Source organism: Salmo trutta, chromosome 12 (assembly GCF_901001165.1).
Source record: "Salmo trutta chromosome 12, fSalTru1.1, whole genome shotgun sequence".
Classification (NCBI taxonomy): Eukaryota; Metazoa; Chordata; class Actinopteri; order Salmoniformes; family Salmonidae; genus Salmo; species Salmo trutta.
Window position 1 is genome coordinate 9,714,163 of NC_042968.1, and position 7,774 is coordinate 9,721,936.

Below are 7,774 nucleotides of genomic sequence, written 5' to 3' on the forward strand. Positions count from 1 at the left end.
CTCTCAAGGCTTACTGATGGCTCAACTCAACTCAGACACACCGCAAAAGAGCAAGAGTTGCTCACTTTATCCAACATGGCCGCCCACTCTTCCCAGCACTTCCAGCTCACTCGTTCAGTATGCGATAGTGGAAGAGTAACACCTCGATCTAAGCTGCTCCACAGTCACACTGACATACAGTAGTATCCCACACTATTCGCCCACTGTCTGAGTCTGTGGAGTGTGTAGTGGAGTGCCAACGTGTAAGGTCACCAGCAGAAGCAGCCTTGAGCTGTGTGGGATGTGATCCTCTGTCTCTGTGTGGGCGATTCCACTCAGAACAAGGCACAGGCAGTCTGTGTGATATTTCATCTCCTACTGCAAGGGAAATTCAAGATAGGCCAGGCATAAGGCTTCAAGGTACATGTTGATCAGCACCTTAGTATGCATGCAATCAACATATACACTTTAAACAGTACGCCTGGCTACATGAATATGATATTGCTTGATATCATCATAATGGTAGCTACAGTAGGTCAGTCTGTTTTAAATCAAAACAAAGACGCCAACAGAAAAGAGAGCATTTTGATCTTAAATTGGTTAAATTAAAAGATAATCATTCCTAGACTCTCTAAAGAATGTTAAAAGCAAAGCAGACAGCTAAGACTTCTTTACTCATCTGTTTGTTTTGGGATATGAGCGAGAGAGAGAACCTACTGTAGTGGCATTATTTGAAATGACAAATGCAGGTCTTGAACTCACTTTTTCCATTTACACAAGCCCCCTCTTTAAACTCATCGTCCCCTCACCCTCTGACCCTCTTTCCAACGGCCCTTTAATTTGAAACACCAAGCTTCATAGTACCTCCCACCGTGAGGGGACTATCAATGGTTCTAATCTGACGGCTCTGTCCCAGTAACAACAGAGGCACAGATAGCTCCATTAAAAGTTGAGCCTGGCAATTGTAAAGGCTGCCGCTGCTCAGAACTCCTGCAAATCTTTCTCCCTCTCCTCTGCTGACATCATGGAGCTACGCCGGTCCTGACAGAACCTCTGCCTTCACAGAGCCCTGTGCACTGTGCACATCCCAAAAATATTATTCCCAAATGCAACCATACACACACAGGGATGAGCACAAGCACAGACAGATGTTGACAGAGTTGGATGTACTATACATGACTATAATGAAGGCTTTTAAAAACAATCGAAGAGCAGACGTACCAATAATGACAACAACAAAATGAAACGGAGACCAAACAACGCTGAAGGTTACACAAAATAAAACTATTACAAAGAGCAAGATGTCACCTAGAGTATCCAATGTTGTGTTACATGTCCATAAAGCTGCTTTGCTTTAAATGTTTTATTTCTCCTTTATTTAACCAGAGAAGTCACATTGAGATCTCCATCTCTTTTTCAAGTGAGCCCCGGCCAAGAGAGCAGCATACATGTATTTACACAATAGACACAACAACACATAAAAGGTAACAATTAAATGGAAGTTAAAACAGTGCAAAGTGCATAAGAGAGCTTAAAAGAGCAGGTTTAAAAACACGTGCAGTCAGTAGTCAGCAGCCCTCCAATCCAGGACTTAAAATCATCAATCAGAATAAAATTATCTCATTTTAAGTCCTTCTGCAATGTGTTCCAAGATGATGGGGCAGCAAAGCCAAAAGCACTCTTAAAGCCTGTCATATGGTTCCCAGTCGGAAACATTTTGCGCATATATGATGACATTTTGTGACGTTTTTGTTCGTTTTGGTGTTCGGCAGGTTTTTTTTCCCCCCAGCTGTTCACCCACACAAAGCATTTTCTTGAGGCAAATCGAAGTTCAGTCGCCGAAGTCTACGCCCCCATTGTCGGTGATTGGCCAACAGTACTACTCCTAGTAGGAGTGGGAACTATGGATGGGATTCTTCAATGAAGTGTTTGTTGTCATTCACCGAGAGACAACTAGTTTGCATGCAAAAAAAATGTAACTCGAAAATAACTGCAAACATTTTAGTTAGATGTAAAATTGCGCGACTAAGACCTCCTTTGCTAAAATGTCAAAACTAATTACAGATTTATAGATTGATTTTAGATTAATTATGGCTATTTTGAGGATGTGTTACTGGGTATGTTGTTGCTACAGCGTCTCAGAAGGGACAAACAGTAAAATTGACAATTTTTTATATTTTTTCAATCAAAGGTCTTTTAAGGGAGTATGCGAGGCACAGATGTTCGCTTCGCCTAGCAGAGCAAACCGAACCTAGAATGCGGGTGCCTTTACAGTTCTGTGATCTCAGACAGTATTGTCCATGACTCTTTAGGGTGAGTAAAGTGCTTAAATATATTGGCAGCTGCCCTAACATGGCCGAATAGACAAACACTGTTGTAACATGCATATAACCCTATTCCATTTCTTGTTAACTGATCTGCAATGCTATATAGGCCGTAATGTGGACGTGATATAACACACTACCCAGGGTGCTGCTGGTGTCTGATCATCAAGTTTAAACACTACTACATCAAGCAGCTTCAGTGTGTCGGCTGGGCCCTGTGGATCTCTCAGGATTAACCAATCATCCACACCCGTACTGGGTTCCTTTCAGGAATTCCAACACCTGGCCTCCTGTCATCCTGGCTGCAGTGGGGCTTAGCCCAACAACCTCAGGTCAGCTGACCTCTCCCTTTGTTGCCATGGATACGAAGAACTAACGCAACATATCAAATCGACTCTATGGCGTTAATTAACACAGTTGTCACGTCCAGTGCTCTGAGTCTCCACTTTCTCCACTTAGTGATGGCGGATATTGTCTCTCACATTAGTACAGCCACTGAATTGCTACTCCAAAATGAGCCTGCTGCTGTCGCCTTATCAATTATGTGTCCTGGAAACTTGAAGAGGGACTTTACGTCCCTGGCCTCAGGTAAACAGGCCTGTCAAGGCTCCTGGGTGAGTGTAAGGCAGTCATTGGTGCCAGTCCTCAGTGCACTATGCAAAGCCAGCCGAAGGCTTCAGTTGTTTCACTCACTGAGCACAAAGCACTCAAAAGGGAAGTTCAGGGCTTTATTTTGTTTGACTTTGTTTTGACTGTATGGAGTCATGGCAATCCTTTCTTCTGGACATTGTTTCTCCATAAAGGCATAGTCCAGTCAAAAATGTGATTTACCAGTTTTTATATATATATATATTTACACACTATGAGGTTGGAATAATAATATGAAATTGTGAAATTAATGATAATGCTCTTTTAGTGTAAGATCTGTTTGAAAAGACTGTCACGTCCTGACCAGAAAAAGGGGTTGTTGTTATTGTAGTTTGGTCAGGGCGTGGTAGGGGGTGTTTGTTTTGTGTGTTTCAGGGTTTTTGGTGTATGTTCTATATTTTCTATTTCTATGTGTTTATCTGGTTTTTCTATTTCTATGTTGGGGTTTTGGAACGACCTCCAATTAGAGGCAGCTGGTTGTCGTTGACTCTAATTGGAGGCCATATTTAAGTGGGTTAATTGTCTCTTGTGTTTGTGGGTGGGTGATTCCTGTTTAGTCTGTGCACCTTACAGGACTGTTTTCGTCATTTGTTTTGTTTTTCCTTCGAATAAAAGAAGATGTTCAATATACCCGCTGCAGTTTGGTCCACTCCATACGACGAACGTTAGACTGCCTGGAATTTCAATTTGTTTTGATTAGATGCAGTTTTGTCCTACCAGGCAGTAAATTCATTAGCAGACTAATAAGAAAGAATTCCAAACCTCTCTGCCAATAACAGCTAGTTTTTGTTTTTCCCCTCCCCACTCAGACCACACAGACAGTCCTAGCTAAATTCGTGATTGAGAAATTACTCTTGCTAAAAAGCTATTTTTATTTATTTTTGACCATGTTGATTGAAAGTAAGGTGTGATTGTGTAATGATTTGATATTGTGAAAAAAAACAGCTGCATTGGGCCGTTAACATTAATTTAGCATATTTAGAGTAATAGATATCATACAAAGTATACACAAACTTGTATAGTCATGGTAAATCACCTATGGAGGGATTTTATAGCCTTTATTTAAAATATACTGAACAAAAATAGAAAATGCAACAATTCCAACAACTTTACTGAGTTACAGTTCACGTGCTCTCACCACTGGTGTCCCCCAGGGCTCTGTTCTAGGCCCTCTCCTATTCTCACTATACACCAAGTCACTTGGCTCGGTCATATCCTCACATGGTCTCTCCTATCATTGCTACGCAGACGACGCACAATTAATCTTCTCCTTTCCCCCTTCTGATAACCAGGTGGTGAATCGCATCTCTGCATGTCTGGCAGACATATCAGTGTGGATGACGGCTCACCACCTCAAGCTGAATCTCGGCAAGACGGAGCTGCTCTTCCTCCCGGGGAAGGACTGCCCGTTCCATGATCTCACCATCACGGTTGACAACTCCCTTGTGTCCTCCTCCCAGAGTGCTAAGAACCTTGGCATGACCCTGGACAACACCCTGTCGTTCTCCACTAACATCAAGGCGGTGACCCGATCCTGTAGGTTCATGCTCTACAACATTCGCAGAGTACAACCCTGCCTCACACAGGAAGCGGCGCAGGTCCTAGTCCAGGCACTTGTCATCTCCCGTCTGGATTACTGCAACTCGCTGTTGGCTGGGCTCCCTGCCTGTGCCATTAAACCCCTACAACTCACCCAGAACGCCGCTTCAACCTTCCCAAGTTCTCTCACGTCACCCCGCTCCTCCGCTATCTCCACTGGCTTCCAGTTGAAGCTCGCATCCGCTACAAGTCCATGGTGCTTGCCTACGGAGCTGTGAGGGGAACGGCACCTCCGTACTTTCAGGCTCTGATCAGGCCCTACACCCAAACAAGGGCACTGCGTTCATCCACCTCTGGCCTGCTCGCCTCCCTACCTCTGAGGAAGCACAGTTCCCGCTCAGCCCAGTCAAAACTGTTCGCTGCTCTGGCACCCCAATGGTGGAACAAGCTCCCTCACGACGCCAGGACAGCGGAGTCAATCACCACCTTCCGGAGACACCTGAAACCCCACCTCTTTAAGGAATACCTGGGATAGGATAAAGTAATCCTTCTACCCCCCCCCCCCAAAAGATTTAGATGCACTATTGTAAAGTGGTTGTTCCACTGGATATCATAAAGTGAATGCACCAATTTGTAAGTCGCTCTGGATAAGAGCGTCTGCTAAATGACTTAAATGTAAAATGAAATGAATGAATTAGGATCTAATCTATGGATTTCACATGACTGGGCAGGGACGCAGAAATACCCTTCAGTTTCATCAGCTGTCCGGGTGGCTGGTTTTAGACGATCTCGCAGGTGAAGAAGCCGGATGTGGAGGTCCTGGGCTGGCGTGGTTACATGTGGTCTGCGGTTGTGAGTCCGGTTGGACTTACTGACAAATTCTCTAAAACGACATTGGAGGCGGCTTATGGTAGAGAAATTAACATTAAATGATCTGGCAACAGCTCTGGTGGCCATTCCTGCAGTCAGCATGCCAATTGCATGCTCCCTCAAAACTTGAGACATCTGTGGCATTGTGTTGTGACAAAACTGCACATTTTAGAGTGGCCTTTTGTCCCCAGCATAAGGTGCACCTGTGTAATGATCATGCTGTTTAATAAGCTTTTTGATATGCCACCCCTGTCAGGTGGATGGAGTATATTGGCAAAGGAGAAATGCTCACTAAACAGGGATGTAAAGAAATGTATGCACAACATGAGGAAAATAAGCTTTTTGTGTGTATGGAAAACTTCTGTGATCTTTTATTTCAGCTTATGAAACATGGAACCAATACTTTACATGTTGCGTTCACATTTTTGTTCAGTAGTGTATACATGATAACCATAACACTGTCAAACATGTTTTTACGACAGAGGAGGTGCTTATCTCTCATCAATAAAGTACCCTAAAAAAGTTACGTCGGTAGAAAGAAGTTGAGAACAAGAATATTGTTAAGGTAATAATGATGAGAGCTATAGCTGCAGGCAGTATTGCTGTAAGGCAGCCCGGCTGGTCTGTTTTCAATAGACGGTGCTTTTCAGCAGCGAGGGCTTACCGACATGTGACCTATTGAACAGTGACTGGAAAGCTTGCAAGTGGTGCTGTCAACAGCAGGACATAAATAAAGCTAAAGATAAGGCGATGTGGCTGAGGCTGCTGGTCAGCCAGTGCTTTTTATAGACAAACTGATTTATAAAAGGCGATGGGGACTATTTTAGATCCTGGGTCTTGGAAAATGTTGAATGATCTCTGGGTGCGTGATTGACCCCACCTAGCCCTAAGCATGGTGGGTTCAGGAGACAGCAGATGTGGCAAGTGAATAGCCAACCTGAACCATGTGGGTTGGAGTCCATGCAGTAGGAGATATTGTTGGTTCTCCATTTGATGACTTTCCTTGAACCCAAAGGCAGGCCACATTGTCTGATGGTCACATACAGTTGAAGTTGGAAGTTTACATACATCTTAGCCAAATACATTTAAACTCAGTTTTTCACAATTCCTGACATTTAATTCTGTTAAAGATTTCCTGTCTTAGGTCAGTTAGGATCACCACTTTATTTTAAGAATGTGAAATGTCAGAATAATTGTAGAGAGAATTATTTATTTCAGCTTTTATTTCTTTCATCACATTCCCAGTGGGTCAGAAGTTTACATACACTCAATTAGTATTTGGTAGCATTGCCTTTAAATTGTTTAACATGGGTCAAACGTTTCAGGGAGCCTTCCACAATCTTCCCACAATAAGTTTGGCCCATTCCTCCTGACAGAGCTGGTGTAACTGAGTCAGGTTTGTAGTCCTCCTTGCTCGCACTCACTTTTTCAGTTCTGCCCACAAATTTTCTATAGGATTTTGGTCAGGGCTTTGTGATGGCTACTCCAAAACCTTGACTTTGTTGTCCTTAAGCCATTTTGCCACAACTTTGGACGTATGCTTGGGGTCATTGTCCATTTGGAAGATCCATTTGTGACCAAGCTTTAACTTCCTGACTGATGTCTTGAGATGTTGCTTCAATATATCCACATAAATTTTACGTCCTCATGATGCCATCTATTTTGTGAAGTGCACCAGTCCCTCCTGCAACAAAACACCCCCACAACCTGATACTGCCACCCCGTGCTTCATGGTTAGGATGGTGTTCTTCGGCTTGCAAGCCTCCCCCTTTTTCCTCCAAACACAATGATGGTCATTATGGCCAAACAGTTCTATTTTTGTTTCATCAGACAAGAGACCATTTCTCCAAAAAGTAAAATCTTCATCCCCATGTGCAGTTGCAAACCGTAGTCTGGCTTTTTTATGCCGGTTTTGGAGCAATGGCTTCTTTCTTGCTGAGCGGCCTTTCGGGTTATGTGGATATAGGACTCGTTTTACTGTGGATATAGATACTTTTGTACCTGTTTCCTCCAGCATCTTCACAAGGTCCTTTACTGTTGTTCTGGGATTGATTTGCACTTTTTGCACCAAAGTACGTTCATCTCTAGGAGACAGAACGCGTCTCCTTCCTGATCGGTGTGACGGCTGCGTGGTCTCATGGTGTGTCACGTCCTGACCAGTAAAGGGGTTATTTGTTCTTATAGTTTGGTCAGGACGTGGCAGGGGTTATTTGTTTTATGTGGTTCAGGGTGTGTTTGTGTATGTGTTCATGTAGAGGGGGTATTTCGTTTATATGATTCGGGGTGGTTGTGTATGTAGAGGGGTATTTGATTTATTAGTCCAGGGTTTTGGTTATTGTTCTATGTTCAGTCTAGTAGTTTGTATTTCTATGTTTAGCTAATTGGTGTTGGGGCCTTCAGTTGGAGGCAGCTGT